Source organism: Bos taurus, chromosome 29 (assembly GCF_002263795.3).
Source record: "Bos taurus isolate L1 Dominette 01449 registration number 42190680 breed Hereford chromosome 29, ARS-UCD2.0, whole genome shotgun sequence".
Taxonomy (NCBI): domain Eukaryota; kingdom Metazoa; phylum Chordata; class Mammalia; order Artiodactyla; family Bovidae; genus Bos; species Bos taurus.
The window spans coordinates 20,680,223-20,699,401 of NC_037356.1; the positions used below are offsets into that span (position 1 = coordinate 20,680,223).

The 19,179-nt window shown below is 38.4% G+C and overlaps 1 long non-coding RNA gene across 1 annotated transcript in view; it reads left to right on the forward strand.

Annotated features, from left to right (window-relative positions):
- The first annotated feature begins 305 nt into the window (after positions 1–305).
- The window catches only part of LOC132344230 (uncharacterized), a 68,123-nt gene continuing 49,249 nt past the window's right edge, over positions 306–19,179 (forward strand). The window contains exon 1 of the long non-coding RNA XR_009493406.1: positions 306–902. This is a non-coding gene — a long non-coding RNA (uncharacterized lncRNA). The remainder of the gene's footprint in view (positions 903–19,179) is intronic.

The following is a 19,179-nucleotide window of genomic DNA, read 5'->3' on the forward strand; positions in this document are numbered from 1 at the left end:
CACCATCGGAGCTTCTCCCTGAGGACGGAAGGGTTTAAACAGCACATCAGGCAACCCAGCTTTTAAGATCTACATCTGAGAAACAGGCCCTCCAAAATATTGGCTTTTGAAAGCCACTGGAACTTGTGCCCACAAGACCCACACACCTGTCGCAATCTGAGAAGATTCTGACAGGCTCCTGCGCGAGGACTCACCCTCCCGGGCCCAGCGTGGAAGCATCAGATCAGAGTGAGCCCAGGCTTTGTGTGCCTGAGTCTCCTTCGCCTGCCGTGGAGTGTCGGCCTGAAGGCAGGAGACTGATTTAACAGCCACCTGAGGGCCCGCTGCGATGATCTCAGCAGGACAGCCAGACGGGCTGGCGGCCATCTTTGAGTGCTTCCAGGGTGTCAATATCTCCCCAAGGCGGCTTGTACGCATGTCCGGCACCCGGTTTTCCGCTTGGTGCCTGGTTTTCAGCTTGGTGGCGGGTCTTGTCTGGTTCCCAGTTTTACGTCTTGTGCCCTGTTTTTGCAGTTGCCACTAGGGGACAGTGCTCCATCTCTGGCACAGGTGGTAGTCCGGCAGGAATATCTATATCCATGTGCTCTCAAAGCTGCTGCCTCCTGGGTCGGGCTTCCAATTGGCCTGAATCAAGACTGAAATCTTCCCTTCTGGAACACCAGCAGATGTTCACACAGCTCTCAACTACTGAGCCACACTCAAAATTAAATAGGCTGCTTGGACAATTGCAAAGATATGAGAGATAGCCTGTGAACAAGGCTGAAGGAGACGATTTATCGTCTCCATGAAGCCTCTCCTTTAAGACTGGAAGAGGTGGCTGTCTTACCAAATGTACAGAACGACACAGAGTCAAGCAAAATGAGGAAACAAACGAGTGTGTTCTAAACAACAGCAGCAAAAAGGTAAAAACCTCAGGAAAAACTTAGTGTACTCGCAAGTGTTTATATTACTATTAGTTATGTGTAACTTATTTTATATATTTGTTACTTTACATAGCTAAGTGTTACATGTGTAATTTGCTTTATATATATATACAAACTGTATTAATTTATATAATTCAAATATTTCATAATTAAATTTAACAAGCCAATATATAAAATTAAAGCAGTATCTTAAAAGCATCTTTGCATCTATTAGAAGATAATTTAATGATGCACACTTTTGCTTAGGACATTTACAACCTTGGGACTTAAAAATATAAATCTGATTTAACACTTGTTTATTACTTTACTAACATTTTTGTGTCATAAGATTAAAAAGAAGTTTAATTCCTTGGGGCTTCCCTGGTGGCTCAGACAGTAAAGCATCTGCCTGCAATGTGGGAGACCCGGGTTCAATGCCTGGGTTGGGAAGATCCCCTGGAGAAGGAAATGGCTACCCACTCCAGTACTCTTGCCTGGAAAATTCCATGGACTGGGGAGCCTGGTAGGTTACAGTCCATGGTGTCTCAAAGAGTCGGACATGACTGAGCGACTTCACTTTCTTTCACTTTAACTCCTAAATGTAGGAGACATTTGTCTGTGTAATGATAAAATACTATATAGGAAAGCACAATAATGTACCTTATTAAAAAAAAAAAAACTTTTTTACCTTCTTCTAATACTTTCTACTCCACAAAACAATTATTTTTATAATGTTCCTTAATGTAAATATGTAATGTTATAATTATAAATTAAGGAAAAGAAAGCTGCCTCTCTGACAATAAAGTTTTCTGAAAAATTCAGTCACTGCATTTTTACAAAGAGAAACTTGAATCATGTCAATGTCAAAAACCACCACAATATTGTAAAGAAATTATCCTCCAATTAAAATAAATTAAAATAAAAAAAGAAGATTAGTGACCAGCTTACATTCAAATACTCTGTTAGTCTAAAAGCTAGAATGATATAAATTTCAAAAATTTTCTTAATATTTTTCTTGTATAAACATACTCCGAATGCCATGAAATAAACAACTGTTTATTATAAAGGGGGAAAAGAAAAGACAGAGAAGCTTGGTCTAATAGATATCATTCATCTCTAAAGTTTTGTGATCTAAGCTAAAAAGCCTCAAGTTTGATATTTAGTCTCTGACTCTCCTTTCTTATATGGTGTTCTAAGAAACATTCATCAAAATTTATTTTGCTCTCCAGAATAAAGCCAAAGGTATGGAAAGCATATTTGTCACTGAATAGTTTCAGAGGACACGAAATATACTGAGGCAAATGTCTTCTTAAGTCCATTAGCTGGAGAAATGAAATAGTCAGAGAATTACAAGAACAGAGGTCAGCCTCACAATTCATGTCTCTTTGCCCTCTTCACCTTGTTAGTCTGGTATTTTTGACAACTGCTAAGCCTATTGGTATTCCCTGTACAAACCAGTGCATTTCAAGTGTTCTTTGCTTTTGAGTAATGTGAGACAGCCTTTAGTGTGAGAAAGATTTCATTGTAGGAGTTTCTAAATGATAATAAGTTCTTAAAATAGAAGTGTATGCTGTGTTTCACACAAAGAGCATGTATATGTGTGTGTCTGTGTGTCTATCAGCAGCAACGATGCAGGTGCAGAAAAACCTTTTTATTTCACATCATGTTAGCAATTTTATACCAACGTAAAAATATAAATGATGCAAAATATAATGGGCAGTCTCATGAGCTATTCTCCTGTGAGCTGTTTTCCTGTGTTATCCTAAGTTTCAAATCTAATACAAATAAGGAAATAGCCCTTTCTAAGAACATTATACTATCAAGTGCTGCTTGGCAGTTTCATATGTGTTCAGTTCAGTTCAGTTCAGTCGCTCAGTTGTGTCCGACTCTTTGCGACCCCATGAATTGCAGCACACCAGGCCTCCCTGTCCATCACCAACTCCCAGAGTTCACTCAAACTCATGTCCATCAATGGCATGGTGATGCCATCCAGCCATCTCGTCCTCTGTCGTCCCCTTCTCCTCCTAACCCCAATCCTTCCCAGCATCAGAGTCTTTTCCAATGAGTCAACTCTTCGCACGAGGTGGCCAAAGTACTGGAGTTTCAGCTTTACCATTATTCCTTCCAAAGAATACCCAGGACTGATCTCCTTTAGAATGGACTGGTTGGATCTCCATGCAGTCCAAGGGACTCTCAAGAGTCTTCTCCAACACCACAGTTCAAAAGCATCAATTCTTCGGCGCTCAGCCTTCTTCACAGTCCCAACTCTCACATCCATACATGACCACAGGAAAAACCATAGCCTTGACTAGACAAACCTTTGTTGGCAAAGTAATGTCTCTGTTTTTGAATATGCTATCTAGGTTGATCATAACTTTCCTTCCAAGGAGTAAACGTCTTTTAATTTCATGGCTGCAATCACCATCTGCAGTGATTTTGGAGCCCCCAAAAATAATATCTGACACTGTTTCCACTGTTTCCCCATCTATTTCCCATGAAGTAATAGGACCAGATGCCATGATCTTAATTTTCTGAATGTTGAGCTTTAACCCAACTTTTTCACTCTCCTCTTTCACTTTCATCAAGAGGCTTTTGAGTTCCTCTTCACTTTCTGCCATAAGGGTGGTGTCACCTGCATATCTGAGGTGATTGATATTTCTCCTGGCAATCTTGATTCCAGCCTGTGCTTCTTCCAGCCCAGCGTTTCTCATGATGTACTCTGCATATAAGTTAAATAAGCAGGGTGACAATATACAGACTTGACGTACTCCTTTTCCTATTTGGAACCAGTCTGTTCCATGTCCAGTTCTAACTGTTGCTTCCTGACCTGCATACAGGTTTCTCAAGAGGCAGGTCAGGTCATCTGGTATTCCCATCTCTTTCAGAATTTTCCACAGTTTATTGTGATCCACACATGTGTAATCATATTTAATCTTTACAACAACTCCCAACAATCAGTTGATTTTATTACCAGGAAAAATAGGTTAGGACTTGGCAGCATAAGTAACTTTCCTTAAGGTCACAGCTGATAGTGACAAAGCAGACTCTTGAATTCAGGTCTAAGTCAAAACTACCCACTTTCTCACTGATTCTGGGAACAACCAATAACTTTAAGTTAATCCTCTGAGCAGAGTCCTTTCCACATTTTTGTTTAGTCCCTATTTGGCGTTTGGATGTTTAGAACTTTAATGTAAATCCAAAATTAGTAGAATAAGTTTTATTGAAACTATAAAATCTGTAAGCTGCAATATATACTTTTTTAGCCTTAATGTGCATATATTGCATTTCTAACAAGTTATTACTGATTTGAAAATTTGTTAACATTCCTATTTATGCTGAAAAATTATTCATGACAAAAAGACATATTCTTGAAGTTATATAGCTCACCTTTATCAGCCTATAAGACCAGGGTGACTTAATCCAGCTTTAATAATTGTAATAACCCTGGCTTTGACACTGAAACTAGTAGTGAAAAGATTTAATTATTTTATCTAATTATCTAATTATGCTTTTTATTGTTTCTCTGCTCCCTTCATTAGACTCTTAGCTTTTGGAGAACAGAATTAAAGTCCTTTTTTCTCCTTTTATCCCCAGGACTTGGCACATCACATGGCTTGTATTAGATGTTTGATGCTTGTTTAATTAGTATTGCTTGAATGTTTCTGTGCGTTAACTTTATTGAAGGAAAGTGATATTATTGAATATAATGATAAAAATTAGTGTTATGAAAGATTATTAATAATGTCAATTCTATATAATGTATATAGAATTAACATATAAAAAATTAGTAGCCAATGAAAGCATTAAGTGATCATTTGTCCCAGTATAAGTTTTCTCACTGTTCTGGGTAGCATTTTCAACTGTCGCTTCCCTGATTTGACGAGCAATTTGGATAGGCTCTAGTACCCTTGTTGCTGTCGTTCAGTCCCTAAGGCATGTCTGACTGTGACCCCGTGGACTGCACCATGCCAGGCTTCCCTGTGCTTCAGTATCTCCTGGAGTTTGCTCAGACTCATGTCCACTGAGTCAGTGATGTATCCAATTTTGGGTAAGACACCAGTCTAGATATCATGGTGAAGATATTCATTTAGATACAATTGATACTTAAATCAATGGACATTTGAGTAAAGTAGATTACTTTCCATTATGTGAACCTCATTCAATCAGTTGAAAGTTATTAGAAGAGATTAAAGTCATTGAGAAAAAAGAAATTCAGCCTACATACTGCCTTTAGACTCAAGTTACAACATCGCCTCTTCCTTGGGTTTCTAGCCTACCTGGCTGCCTTGCAGATTTCAAATTTGCCAGTCTCTACAATTCTGTGAGACACTGCCTTAAAAAATACATTCATATCCCTCTATATCTTTATCTATGTCCATATCTGTATCTATATCTATACCTATTAGACACCCATACACACACATCCTATTTATTCTATTTTTTTTTTTCTGGAGAATCATGACTTCTATAACTGCTATATAGGCAATATTTTATCAGCCTTATTCTTAGTCTTTTCTTTGACCTTTACTTAGAGTAGCGGTAACTCTTTGCAGTCCTCTCCCTTTTTACTTTCTTATGTCTGTCATCCTGAGAAGAAAACATCTATCTGTAATTGTTTCAAAGTAAAGCAGGTATTATGAGACATGATGGTTTCTATAACAACCTATTAGAAATAAGACAATCCTAGGATTTTAAGACCAGTTCCATATCTCACTAGTTGCATAGCTTGAGTGAATTAAGCTAGTTCCATTATTTTTGAGACAGGGTTTTTATAATCATCAAAAATAATACATAATAAGTAAGGTCCTTAGCATGAAGTGAAAAAGAAATAATCAATATTATTATTGGCTATTTCATCCAGTCATGAAAATAAAGTCAGTGAAAGATTTCCTTATGTTTTATTAGTACTGCTACACTTATATTCCCTACAATATGTTGCTACTTACATTGCAGGGCCATTTTACATTGATGTTTTTTAAATTCCCTTCTTAAAGATAGAAGGTTGATGAGTCAAGTTCATGATAGTTTTCTGGAACAGATAATATGACAAAAGAGTAAAAGGTTACAAACAAGATTCTAGTGTATAGGAATTGTTTTGGTCCAACCTAGTCTATTAGCACAGATAATTACAAACTATGCACCATGGATATTGACTGAGGCCTTTTTATGCTGTGACAAATTCTGTTTTAAATGTCTGATATAGAGCCCTTTATTTTAGAAGGTATACCAGCAAGTAGGAAGCACTTTTTATGGTGCAGTCAGAATAGTTTTCAGCGAATCCCTCTTCTTTTCTTTAACATGTATCACTGTGGATTGCATCTCCATAGTCTCTTGGGGCAGAGTGGCTCAAACAAAGCAAGGTTCACATCTGCCTTGGGCTCCTCTGTCTTTACATGCTGTTTTCACTCCTTCACTTGCCGTGATCCAAAATCCTACAGAAAAAGGCACTGGTATGATTCATCTCCTGCATGTGGATGTCTCAGCTCCACTGCTGTTGCAGTCATACCTACCTTACATCATGCTCACGACAGCATGCTCAATACAATGAAAGGAGATAGAACTAAAGACATTCATCACAGACACTAAAGGGTTCCACCTTTATGACTGAATAGTACAGTTTATGCCTTAGTCACAATAAATATAACCTGCTTACTGAAATCTGAATTATAGTCCTGAACTTTGGATTTTAAAGCTGAGACTTTTGCAAGATGTTGCTTCTCTATACCTTGATAAAATCCATGGTACCATACCCACTGTTGACTCCGTATCCAAATCATATTTAACACTTTCTTTGTTACTCACAGAATAAAGGTTTTGTTTACCATTCATTTTTATAGACAGGATGAGTCACACAGTGAGATGAAGGGAGATCTCTAAGGATATTCTTAAAGAAAAAAAAAGTCCTTTCTTGGTAAAAATGGAAAGCTATTTAATCCCTGCTCCCTTCTTTCCTATTTGGGATGCTCTCCTGTGAGAATGTAATGGTGGGAGATATAGTTGAAATATTGGCACCGTGAAGAAAGATATTGACAGTCTTCTTTGGACATCATGAAAAAGTGTGATGCCTCTGAGTTATTCATGATATGCTAAGTGACTGTACCAAAGCTAACGCTTTCTAATGCATATTTCTCATTGAGTGACATAGCATTTATTTTGTTAGATCTGTTTTAGTTGAAGATCATGTTTCTTGCAGATGAAAAATTTTCATTGATAAGTATGGGATCTAGTTCCCTTCTTGTTCCTTGTAGAGAGTTGAGACCTTGACTGGTAGATTGATATCTGGAAGCAGCTTAGGGGAGACAGAGATGGGTTAGGAGGAGGAAAAACTCTGAGGTCCAAATAGAAAAAAAATATATATATGTCATTTTAAATCATTTTAATCTCAATAGTTATAAAAAAAGGGAAAACAGTGTTTTACATATAGTCCAAGAGGTACATTTGTGTAATATTGTAAAGTAATTGGCCTCTAATTAAAATAAATAAATTTAATTAAAAAAAAAAAAAAGAGACAAACCAAACAGTTTCAGAGAACCTCCAGAAAGAGGAATAGATACCAGAGCAAGGTCAAGTAAGGAAGTTAAATAAATCCAGTGAAAAAGCTAGGATGCCCAAGGCTGGTAGTAATTGGATTTCTTTCTACCACCAAAGGAGTTAGTGAGTTTACCGTGATTAAGAGAGATGTGTGAATTCTTGTTTCTAAAATCCAAATACCCTTTTAATTCCTCTTTGACTCTTATTACATATATTATCTTGAGTAAAGGAGAGTGGGGGGTCACAGGCATCAGAGAGTTTCAGATATGTAATTCCCTGGTATCTTTGTAAAGATCATCAGAAATATCAGCCTTCTTGTCCAGCAAGTGAGGTGCCAAGAAACTACGTATGACAGTTCCTTATACTGCACTTAATAAAATCAAGTTAAAAAGCCTTGACTTACTGAGAATCTTCTATGAACTTGGCCCTGGAACTTTTACCTCTTTCAGCAATAATAATGCCATATTGTATAAAGATTTTTATATAATTCACACACACTTAAAGGACACTCTTTCCCTTGAGCTACCTTATTCCTTTGAAAGTAATCTTGCACGTTTCAAATTCTGTAGTTATTTCTCTAACATAGTATGAAATAAACATCCATTGTATTTCTGCAGAGTGTAGTCATCAATAAGATTCTAGATTATAGAAATCCTCACTTAGAGTGAAATATTACTTATCCCTGCATCATTTGTCAAGCAATGTTGGAATTTATGAATAGATTCATCATCTGCTGCATCAATCTGGGTCATTAGTTCAAGCAACAGAAAACAAGTCTAGCTAATAGAAGCAGAAAATATATTCAGAAGTTACCAGACAGCTCTTAGAATCTTTAGGAGAGAAGTAGCACCAAAGCAGAGGACCAGTATTATAAATTATGGTGCCGTGCTGCCCTGGCACAAACACTAGCATTGTTTCCCCTGGGAAAGGACACAGGAGCTTATTCCATCTGCCTTTGGAAAGGTCACCCCTGATGCTTCTGCAATCTGCTTTAACTCATGCCAGCTTCAGCAGAAGAGCTTCTGGACGGTCCTCAATACTTTGCATCACCAGCATATTACTCAAGTTGGAGCTGAATAACCCTGTGATTAGAGTACCCAGGGTTATGCCGATTAGTCTTACTGCTGGAGAGGTCAGGAGATTAAATATCTAGCATTTTATATTTTTGATAGAGGACTTTGTTTCATGAGGAAGAGTATTCCTAAATGCTGGAAAGAAATTCATAGTCTCAATTGCCAAATGAATGGCAAACATAGCAGCTAATCATTTTTCCCCCTTTACTACTGATTGTCTGCTTTGGTTATAATTTTCTGTTTTCTGTGAGAAAAATAATATATTAATATAATTGATTCACTATCAGTGAGAAAATATATTCAGAGGGTGATTAACTTGTCAAGTAAATGGTGCAGTCTTGCTTCCAACCCATGGAAGACTTCGAAACTCATCTCATTTCTCTGATTGCCTTCTGTGGTCAAGGATACATATTTAAGATTTTTGATTGTGATTATGACAACAAAATATGCTCTACTTAAAAGTTTAAGTAGAGTATACAGCAAATGGGTGATGCATCTGTTTCCTGATTTGTTGACCTCAATCTGAACCTGGATGAGACAAATGGGTATGGAACTCGTATCCCTGTCCTCTGGATGATTTCATACCTCCTTTCCAGCAGAACTCAAGCCAGAACTTCACATGAAACTGACAATAATGATTTGAGTCAAATGAATAGCGTGTTTTAGGATAAACTCTCTGTTCAGACCTGGGACTAAAGCAGCGATGACATTCACAAAGGGTACTCCTGCAGTAAGATAGGAAAATCTATTAGGCTAATTAATGTCAGTGAGAGATGAAGAAGGTTATGTGGCAAACAGGAGGACCGTATCTGGGGAGCCCACGTGTGAGAGTGTGCAGAGATTTCCTACAATAACCAAGTCATAAGAGAGACTCTCTTGTAAGGGATTCTGGTTACAACATAGCACTCTATTGTCTCTGCTGATACAAGAAAAATACCCTCTCCTCTTCCCTTAAGGTTTTTTTTTATTAACTGTGACACTGGCTTGGCTACATCCATTGCAGAGGTCAGTGCAAAATGGAAATGTAAGCCTCCTTGTTCACACGGCAGCAAAACTATGCTGTTAATGGTACTCAAATATGATGTTTTCCTTTCTTCAGTATCCACTCTCTTTCTCTACCTGTCATGGCGGGTTTTAATTATTAGATGGTTACTTGCTAAGTTGCTCAATTGTGTCTGTCTCTTTGCGACACTGTGGACTGTAGCCCACCAGGCTCCTCTGTGCATGGGATTCTCCAGGTAAGAATACTGGAAAGAGTTGCCATGCCCTCCTACCGGTGATCTTCTCTATCCAGAGATCAAACCCATGTCTCTTATGTCTCCTGCATTGTCCGGAGGGTTCTTTACCACTAACACCACCTGGGAAACCCAATATTAGTTAATAGTATTCTAACTGAAGAAAAAAAGAAACTTTATTAACATAAATTTTACTATTAACCTTTGCACTGTACAATGTTAGTGTTAAAATGTTTTATATTTATTTAGATTTTTAAATGCTTTAGTTATAATTGTAAATGTTTTAATGTTAAAATATTAAGGGCTTTAAATAAGAACCTTATTTTTTAAGTTCCCCTGTTGGCTCAGCTGGTAAAGAAGCTGCCTGCAATATGGGAGACCTTGATTCGATCCCTGGGTTGGGAAGATGCCCTGAAGAAGGGAACAGCTACCCACTCCAGTATCCTGGCCTGGAGAATTCCACGGACTGTATAATCCATGGGCTTGCGAGTCAGACACTACTGAGCAACTTTCACTTAAAAAAAATGTTTTAAAAATTATTTTTAAAAGTTTTAAATAACACTGAACTCTTGCAGAATCACTGAAACTCCACAATTTGTGTTTCAGAGCTCCTGGTGGCCTGTCTTTTGTTCTTATCATAGCAGCAGAAATGCACACACTTTACCAAGGTCTTATTTATCCTCTTGATGGATGCAAAGCCTACGAATACTCTCAGCTTAAGTAAAGGACTGAAAGGGAAACAACGTACAAGTTTCCCTGTTTCCCCCCTTTTTTCTTTCTGTCGTGGTTTCCAGATCACTGATTGGCTAGTACAGGAAAAAGAGATGAGTAGGAAAGAGTATGACCCGGTTACTTGGTTATTCATGCTTCTTAGAACACCACTGCTTTCTTTCTGGATTTGAAGCAAGTAGTAGATATAACATGCTGACCTTGTAGTGACTTTTGAGTGTCACGAAGCTCATGGGTCTCCCATAATTCTGTGCTCACACAGCATCATGACGATAAAGGTGGCAGCAAGGGAGCAAGGCCAGGGTCAGACATATTGTGCACAACTTCTCTGTCCTCCTGCACGTTCCATTGTTCACCAGACTTTAGGCAGAGAAAGACAAGCTCAAAGATAGCTGTATTAAGAATTTAAAGGTGTCTCCATGAAGCTACGCTGATTTCTCTGTAGGAGGCTCCCAAGGCAGCGTTTTTTGTGTCTGTGTTGTTGTACTGAAATATCAGTCATTGTTGTCCCTCTCTCTCTCCCTCACCCCACCCTTGTTCTCTCTTCCTTACCCTTTGTCCATTTTCCTGGTACTTCACCATCCTGGCCTAAGTTTGAAAATTGAAGCAGAAAGTAATTAGAAGTCTTGGGTGCTCTGAAATCACACTCTTCCCTCACATCAACTTCAATTTTGGCCAAAGCTTGTATGGCATATACAATTAAAATCAGTTCTTATTTGTGAATATCTCTGTGCTTAGTCACTCAGTCACATCTGGCTCTTTGTGACCTCATGAGCTGTAGCCCGCCAGGCTCCTCTGTTACTGGGGATTCTCCAGGCAAGAATACTGGAGTGGGTTGCCATGCCCTCCTTCAGATCTTTCCAACCCAGGAATCGAACCCAGGTCTCCCGCATTGCAGGCAGGTTTTTTACCATCTGAGCCAACATGGAAGTGCTAAATATCTCTGTCGCTAGGAGTCAGACACGACTGAGCGACTTCACTTTCACTTTTTACTTTCATGCATTGGAGAAGGAAATGGCAACCCACTCCAGTGTTCTTGCCGGGAGAATCCCAGGGACGGGGGAACCTGGTGGGCTGCTGTCTATGGGGCCACACAGAGTCGGACACGACTGATTTGACTTAGCAGCAGCAGCAGTATCCCTTATTAAGAAACCCTCAGAGAGTGTCACCCCTGGGATTCCATATATGCTCTGACGTGCTGCAAATGTGTAAAAGACAAGGATTCCTGTTCCTTCTGGCTGCCTCCTCTGTTCCTCTCCATTGGGCCCCCAGCTGCAGTATTGTACAAGTGCTGCGGGTGTACAGTTTACATGGCTGGACATTGTCTGTAAATCTCTTGGTCCAAATTTCACTCATCTCACAGATACTTACTGTAAAATTTCCATCCCTATAAATGACACATTTTTCTGTAACATAAACATATTCAGACTAGAAGATAACTTACTTTACAGATCTGTAAAGCATCTATGAACTTTGATGTTTTGAAAGGACATGGAAATACCATGCTTCATATGAAGTGTGTTCCTGCGAAGTTCTATGCAAATCAAAATGTTACAAATCAGATTTTAAGGGAATTCAAGGAATGTGATATTTAAATAAATATAGTGAGTATATTTGTAAAAGGATAATTGTTCTCCAATATGTGTTCTTTGGGCATTTATAATTTTTATTTATGGAAATTTTCCTGTACATATGTTTAGATAAGCAAATCATTTTATTTATACCGTTTATATCTTTTGCTCTGCTCTGAGTATCTGTAACAAAGCTATGAGGGCCTCCCAGGTGGGAGCCTCCCAGATCCTCTCTCCATGGAATTCTTCAGCAAAGAATATTGAAGGGTAGCCATTCCCTTCTCCAGGGGATCGTCCCAACCCAGGGATAGAACTGGGGTCTCCTGCATTTCAGGCAGATTCTTTATTGTCTGAGCCAGGAGGGAAGCCAGAGGAATGGGTTAATCCCTGAGTTGGAAAGATCCCCTGGAGAAGGAAATGGCAACTCACTCCAGTGAAAAATCCCATGAACAGAGGAGCCTGGTAGGCTATAGACCATGGGGGCTTAAAGAACTCTGACAGGGCTTAGCAACTAAATAACAGCAATGTATGTTGAAATGAGATATCCCAATAGAAAACAGAACACCATTCATAAACTTTTACAACATCACACAGTGTGATTGTGATATTATTAAATGAGACAGAAATAAAAGGTACTTTGTAAAGAAAAATCTTTTTACTTACAAACTTTTATTTTCTCCTGGTTGATATCACAGATTTCAAAAATGTGCAGATAAATTCTGGGCACCTATTTCAGAGCATCGTTGTGCATTTCTAAAACTGTGTATACATTTGGAAGTGGATATTTAAAATTATGCAGAAGGCTTCAGTCTGACTGCAGAACTTAGTTTGACTGCGTAATTATAAGTAGGTCGATGGCTGACCTTTGCTCAAGAATGACAATGTTTTCCAGACTACACCATTCATTTTTTTGCTACCATTTCCTAGGAAAATGTAAACTGCTAAGGAAAGCTGTGTTTTGTTTTGTTTTTTCATTTCCAGTCTAACCAAATGTACAGATATTTTTTTCATTCTCACTCCTGCAATTAAAATGTCAAAATTGAGGTCTGAAACTTTGCACATCACATCTATTTATTTGTATCAAGAAAGAGACATTCATTTTAAAAATAATGCAGAAGCAAGTTTTGTATTTTATTAACATGCTTTAATATTTTAGGTTGGAATTTATGGATGCTTTGCTGAGAATTATTTTATATTACAATTTATAGATCAGTTCAGTCAGTTCGGTCTCAGTCATGTCCGACTCTTTGCGACCCCATGAATCACAGCACGCCAGGCCTCCCTGTCCATCACCAACTCCCAGAGTTCACTCAAACTCATGTCCATCAAGTTGGTGATGCCATCCAAACATCTCATCCTCTGTCATCCCCTTCTCCTCCTGCCCCCAATCCCTCCCAGCATCAGAGTCTTTTCCAATGAGTCAACTCTTCGCATGAGGTGCCCAAAGTATTGAAGTTTCAGCTTTAGCATCAGTCCTTCCAATGAACACCCAGGACTGATCTCCTTTAGGATGGACTGATCTGATCTCCTTGCAGTCCAAGGGACTCTCAAGAGTCTTCTCCAACACCACAGTTCAAAAGCATCAATTCTTCAGTGCTCAGATTTCTTTACAGTCCAACTCTCACATGCATACATGACCACTGGCAAAACCATAGCCTTGACTAGATGGACCTTTGTTGGCAAAGTAATACCTCTGCTTTTCAATATGCTATCTAGGTTGGTCATAACTTTCCTTCCAAGGAGTAAGCGTCTTTTAATTTCATGGCTGCAATCACCATCTGCAGTGATTTTGGAGCCCCCAAAAATAAAGTCTGACACTGTTTCCACTGTTTCCCCATCTATTTCCCATGAAGTAATAGGACCAGATGCCATGATCTTAATTTTCTGAATGTTGAGCTTTAACCCAACTTTTTCACTCTCCTCTTTCACTTTCATCAAGAGGCTTTTTAGTTCTTCTTCACTTTCTGCCATAAGGGTGGTGTCATCTGCATATCTGAGGTGATTGATATTTCTCCTGGCAATCTTGATTCCAGCTTGTGCTTCTTCCAGCCCAGCGTTTCTCATGATGTACTCTGCATATAAGTTAAATAAGCAGGTTGACAATATACAGCCTTGACGTACTCCTTTTCCTATTTGGAACCAGTCTGTTCCATGTCCAGTTCTAACTGTTGCTTCCTGACTTGCATACAGGTTTCTCAAGAGGCAGGTCAGGTGGTCTGGTATTCCCATCTCTTTCAGAATTTTCCACAGTTTATTGTGATGCACACAGTCAAAGGCTTTGGCATAGTCAATAAAGCAGAAATAGATGTTTTTCTGGAACTCTCTTGCTTTTTCGATGATCCAGCGAATGTTGGTAATTTGATTTCTGGTTCCTCTGCCTTTTCTAAAACCAGCTTGAACATCAGGAATTTCACGGTTCACATATTGCTGAAGCCTGGCTTGGAGAATTTTAAGCATTACTTTACTGGCGTGTGAAATGAGTGCAATTGTGCAGTAGTTTGAGCAATCTTTGGCATTGCCTTTCTTTGGGATTGGAATGAAAACTGACCTTTTCCAGTCCTGTGGCCACTGCTGAGTTTTGCAAATTTGCTGTCATATTGAGTGAAGCACTTTTCACAGCATCATCTTTCAGGATTTGAAATAGCTCAACTGGAATTCCATCACCTCCACTAGCTTTGTTTTTAGTGATGCTTTCTAAGGCCCACTTGATTTCACATTCCAGGATGTCTGGCTCTAGGTCAGTGATCACACCATCATGATTATCTGGGTTGTGAAGCTCTTTTTTTGTACAGTTCTTCTGTGTATTCTTGCCATCTCTTCTTAATATCTTCTGCTTCTGTTAGGTCCATACCATTTCTGTCCTTAATCAAGCCCATCTTTGCATGAAATGTTCCCTTGGTATCTCTAATTTTCTTGAAGAGATCTCCAGTCTTTCCCATTCTGTTGTTTTCCTCTATTTCTTTGCATTGATTACTGAGGAAGGCTTTCTTATCTCTCCTTGCTATTCTTTGGAACTCTACATTCAGATGCTTATATCTTTCCTTTTCTCCTTTGTTTTTTGCTTCTCTTCTTTCCACTTTGCTTTTTTGTGTTTCTTTTCCATGGGGATGATCTTGATCTCTGTCTCCAGTACAATGTCACAAACCTCCATCCATAGTTCATCAGGCACTCTGTCTATCAGATCTAGTCCCTTAAATCTATTTCGCACTTCCACTGTATAATCGTAAGGGATTTGATTTAGGTCATACCTGAATGATCTAGTGGTTTTCCCCACTTTCTTCAATTAAAGTGTGAATTTGGCAATAAGGAGTTCATGATCTGAGCCACAGTCAGCTCCTGGTCTTGTTTTTGCTGACTGTATAGAACTTCTCCATCTTTGGCTGCAAATAATATAATCAGTCTGATTTTGGTGTTGACCATCTGGTGATGTCCATGTGTAGAGTCTTCTTTTATGTTGGAAGAGAGTGTTTATTATGACCAGTGTGTTCTCTTGACAAAACTAGAGATACTTGAGTGGTATTCTGTGGTTATTAACATTGCTTGGAGTTTTGTTGGTTCCTAGAGAGGAGGAATAGATACCTTTCACATTAAAATACTGTAAGATTTATATTAATAACTATGAATAGTGATGGTGATAATATTGGTAGTGATATTTGTGCACATTGTGTGTGTGTGTACAGAAGTCAGTATCTACATTTTTTATTCTCAAGGTTTCTATTATTAAAAATTGACTCCTGTTAGCTGTATAGCCTAAAAATATCTGGAGAGACATTTACACAACCTCTTGTATTATATTATAGCTAGTTTCTAATTTTCCTGGTTTTGATTCCTAAATGGCACAGGTTATTAAAATGGCACTGATTTATTAAAGAGTTTTACTTTCAGAAATGAACATTACTACATTTAAATGTCACTAGGTTTTAGAGACATTCAAATGTGAGAAAAATCTTTAGATCAAAGAAATTCCATATGTATTTATATCCTCAAGTATATAATGAGCTCCTTAGGGCAGAAATTGATCATTTTAATTTCCTTTCATTATTTTCAGATGGTGAAAAAAATAGGCAAATCATTACTAATCAAAGAAATGTGACTTATGTTTCTAAAGCAGGTAGTTTTGCTTTGTTTTTTTATGGCTTTTAATTTTTTTCAATTTTTCAATTTTATGTTTGGGTCTCTCCTTGTGGCATATGGGAATTTATTTTCCTGACCGGGGATCAAACCTATGTCACCTTCACTGGCAGCATGGGGTCTTAGCCACGGGACCACCGGGGAAATCCTTAGCTTTATTTTTAAAGTCTGTATATTTGTAGTTTATGTAATTGTGGTGTGTGAAAATTATTGATTGCATCTAAAGGGCTAACTAGTATATATAAAATAAGTTACAAGGATATATCATAGATGAAAGAATATAGTTAATATTTTAGCCAGTATGTTAAATAACTATAAATGGAATGTAATCTTTAAAAAAGTATGCATTATTTATTGTATACCTGTAACTTACATAATATTGTATGTCAATTCTACATCAATAAAGGAAAAAGAGCTCTGTGCCGGCAACTTGGGCGCATCTCACTGTTGTGCATCTGAAGCTGAGCACAGCACTGAGAGGAAGGTTGTTCCAATTGTGGACCTCAGATGGGGTGGACACCTGCATTGATAGCACGAGCAGGTTCCAAGACATGGGACTCAGGGCTAACCACCTACATGAGGCATGTCTGCAGCAATAAGCAGATGATCGTGTGGGAAGTATTGTCATTAGCTATGCCAGTCAGTCTTTGCTTTGACAGCAGCTGAGATTTGTATACCACAACAGCTTGTTCTGAAGTAACAGACTTCAAGTGGTAGGAGGGTTTTTAGAATCCTGCAGGAGTAATGGACATATTGGAATTCTGAATTCACACTGGGTCTTTGGTGCTTCTTTCTGGATGTATCGAGGGGAAAATGTGTTAGGTGGAAGGCTTGACAATGGGGATATGAGTATGAGTTGGGTGCAAGTGTCACACTTGAGAATGTTAGAGCACAGTTGTTATTCTTTATTGTTCAGTCGCTAAGTTGTATGGAACTCTTTGAGACCCCATGAACTGCAGCACACCAGGCCTCCCTGTCCTTCACTGCCTCCTGGAGTTTACTCAAACTCATGTCCATTGAGTCAGTGATGCCATCCAACCGTCTCATCTCCTGTCACCTTCTTCTCCTCTAGCCCTCAATTTTCCCCAGCATCAGGGTCTTTTCCAGTGAGTTGGCTCTTTGCATCAGGTGGCCAAAGCATTGGAGCTTCAGCTTCAGCATCAGTAGTTCCAGTGAATATTCAAGGTTGATTTCCTTTAGGATTGACTGGTTTGATCTCTTTGCTGTCCAAGGGACTCTCAAGAGCCTTCTCCAGATGACAGTTATTCACAGCTTAAACTGTAAATCAGGATATTCCAGTCTTTATATGTTAATGTACTTAATTTTCACAATAATATTAAGAAATGAAAAAGAAATGCTGTCATTATGCTACTTTGTAAATGAGAAGTCTTTAAATTAGAAAAGTTAAGTAGCTTTCCCAACACGAACCCAGGTTCATCTGATTCTAAATTCTAGACTTTTGAGTCCCATGCTTTACTATTTACAACAATCATTGTTCTCCTTTCTGAAGGACATGGAGGGGATGTTTTTGTTGTTCAGTCTCAGTCGTGTCCAACTCTGCAACCCCATGGACTACAGCACATCAGGCTTCCCTATCCTTCACTATCTCCCAGAGTTTGCTGAAACTCATGTTGATGGAGTTGGTGATGCCATCCAACCATCTCCTCCTCTGTCATTCCCTTATATTTGAAAATTATTTCTACTGTTTTCATCAGTGCTATTTTGGATGCCTTGTCTTGTTAACTTTTTCCTTGACTTGCCACAAGGGGGCATCCTTAGAATTCTGAGGCAGGTGGAAAAAAATGAACAGTGGGAAGAAATCCTTGATTTCCCCCTAGACTCAAAGTGTGAAAACCCCTAGATTCTCAAAGGGTCCACCCCAAACCACCAGCATTAGCATTACTGAGAACTTATTTAAAATGCATATTATTAGATTGCTCACCACTCTACTGTATCAAATCTCCAGGTATGGAGCCCAGTAATTTGTGAATGTATTAACACACCTTTCAGGTGATCCTCATTCATGGCAAAAATTTAGAACCAGTGATCTCTTGGTTTTCTTATAGCAAATGTGTGCTTTTATTCATTAGTATTACATAGTTTTTCTTTAATTTTCCTACTCTCTGAGAGCCACTGCTTTAAAATTGAATATCTTTTTCAAACTGAGGATTATGACCTGTAAATGTACACATTATCAATTTATGGACCTGTAGGGAGAATATATAAGAGAATATCAAAGTATGTTACACTTTGTAAAAGAAAAGTCCCTTTGTGAAATTCTGTCTTTACATAGATCATGATGTAATATGTGCGTCTTCCTGTCCATGGTCAAAAAGCTACTGAATGGTTTGAAAACAAAATGAGATACACTGTCTTTTTTTAAAAATGTATTTTACTGAAGTACAGTTGATTTACAATGTTGTGTTAATTTATGCTGTAAAGGAAAGTGATTCAGTTATACATATATTAATATATATATTATTTTCATATATTTTTTCCATTATGGTCTGTCACAGAATATTGAATATAATTCCCTGTGGTAATAAGTAGGACCTTATTATTTATCCATTCAACGTGTAATATTTTAAATTTGCTAATCCCAAACTCCTAATCCATCCCTCCCTTCCTCCCCTCCCCTTGAGAACAGCAAGTCTGCTGCATGAGTCTGCTTCTATTTCATTGATACATTCATTTGTGTCATATTTAGATTACACAGGTATAAGTAAAGTTATATTTGTTTTGTCTTTTCTTTAACATTTTTAAGTTATTGTCTTTCTTTAAAACTGTATTTTTTGTATTTTATTATTTATTTATTTTTGGCTGTGTTGGGGCTGCGTTGCTGCGTGGGCTTTTCTCTAGTTGCAGGAAGTGGGGGCTGCTCTCTAGTTGCAACGTGCAGTCTTCTTATAGTGGTGACTTCTCCTGTTACAAAGCATCGGCTCTAGGGCACGTGGGCATCAGTAGGTGTGGCTTCTGGGTCCCAGAGCTTAGTGGCTCCATGGCATGT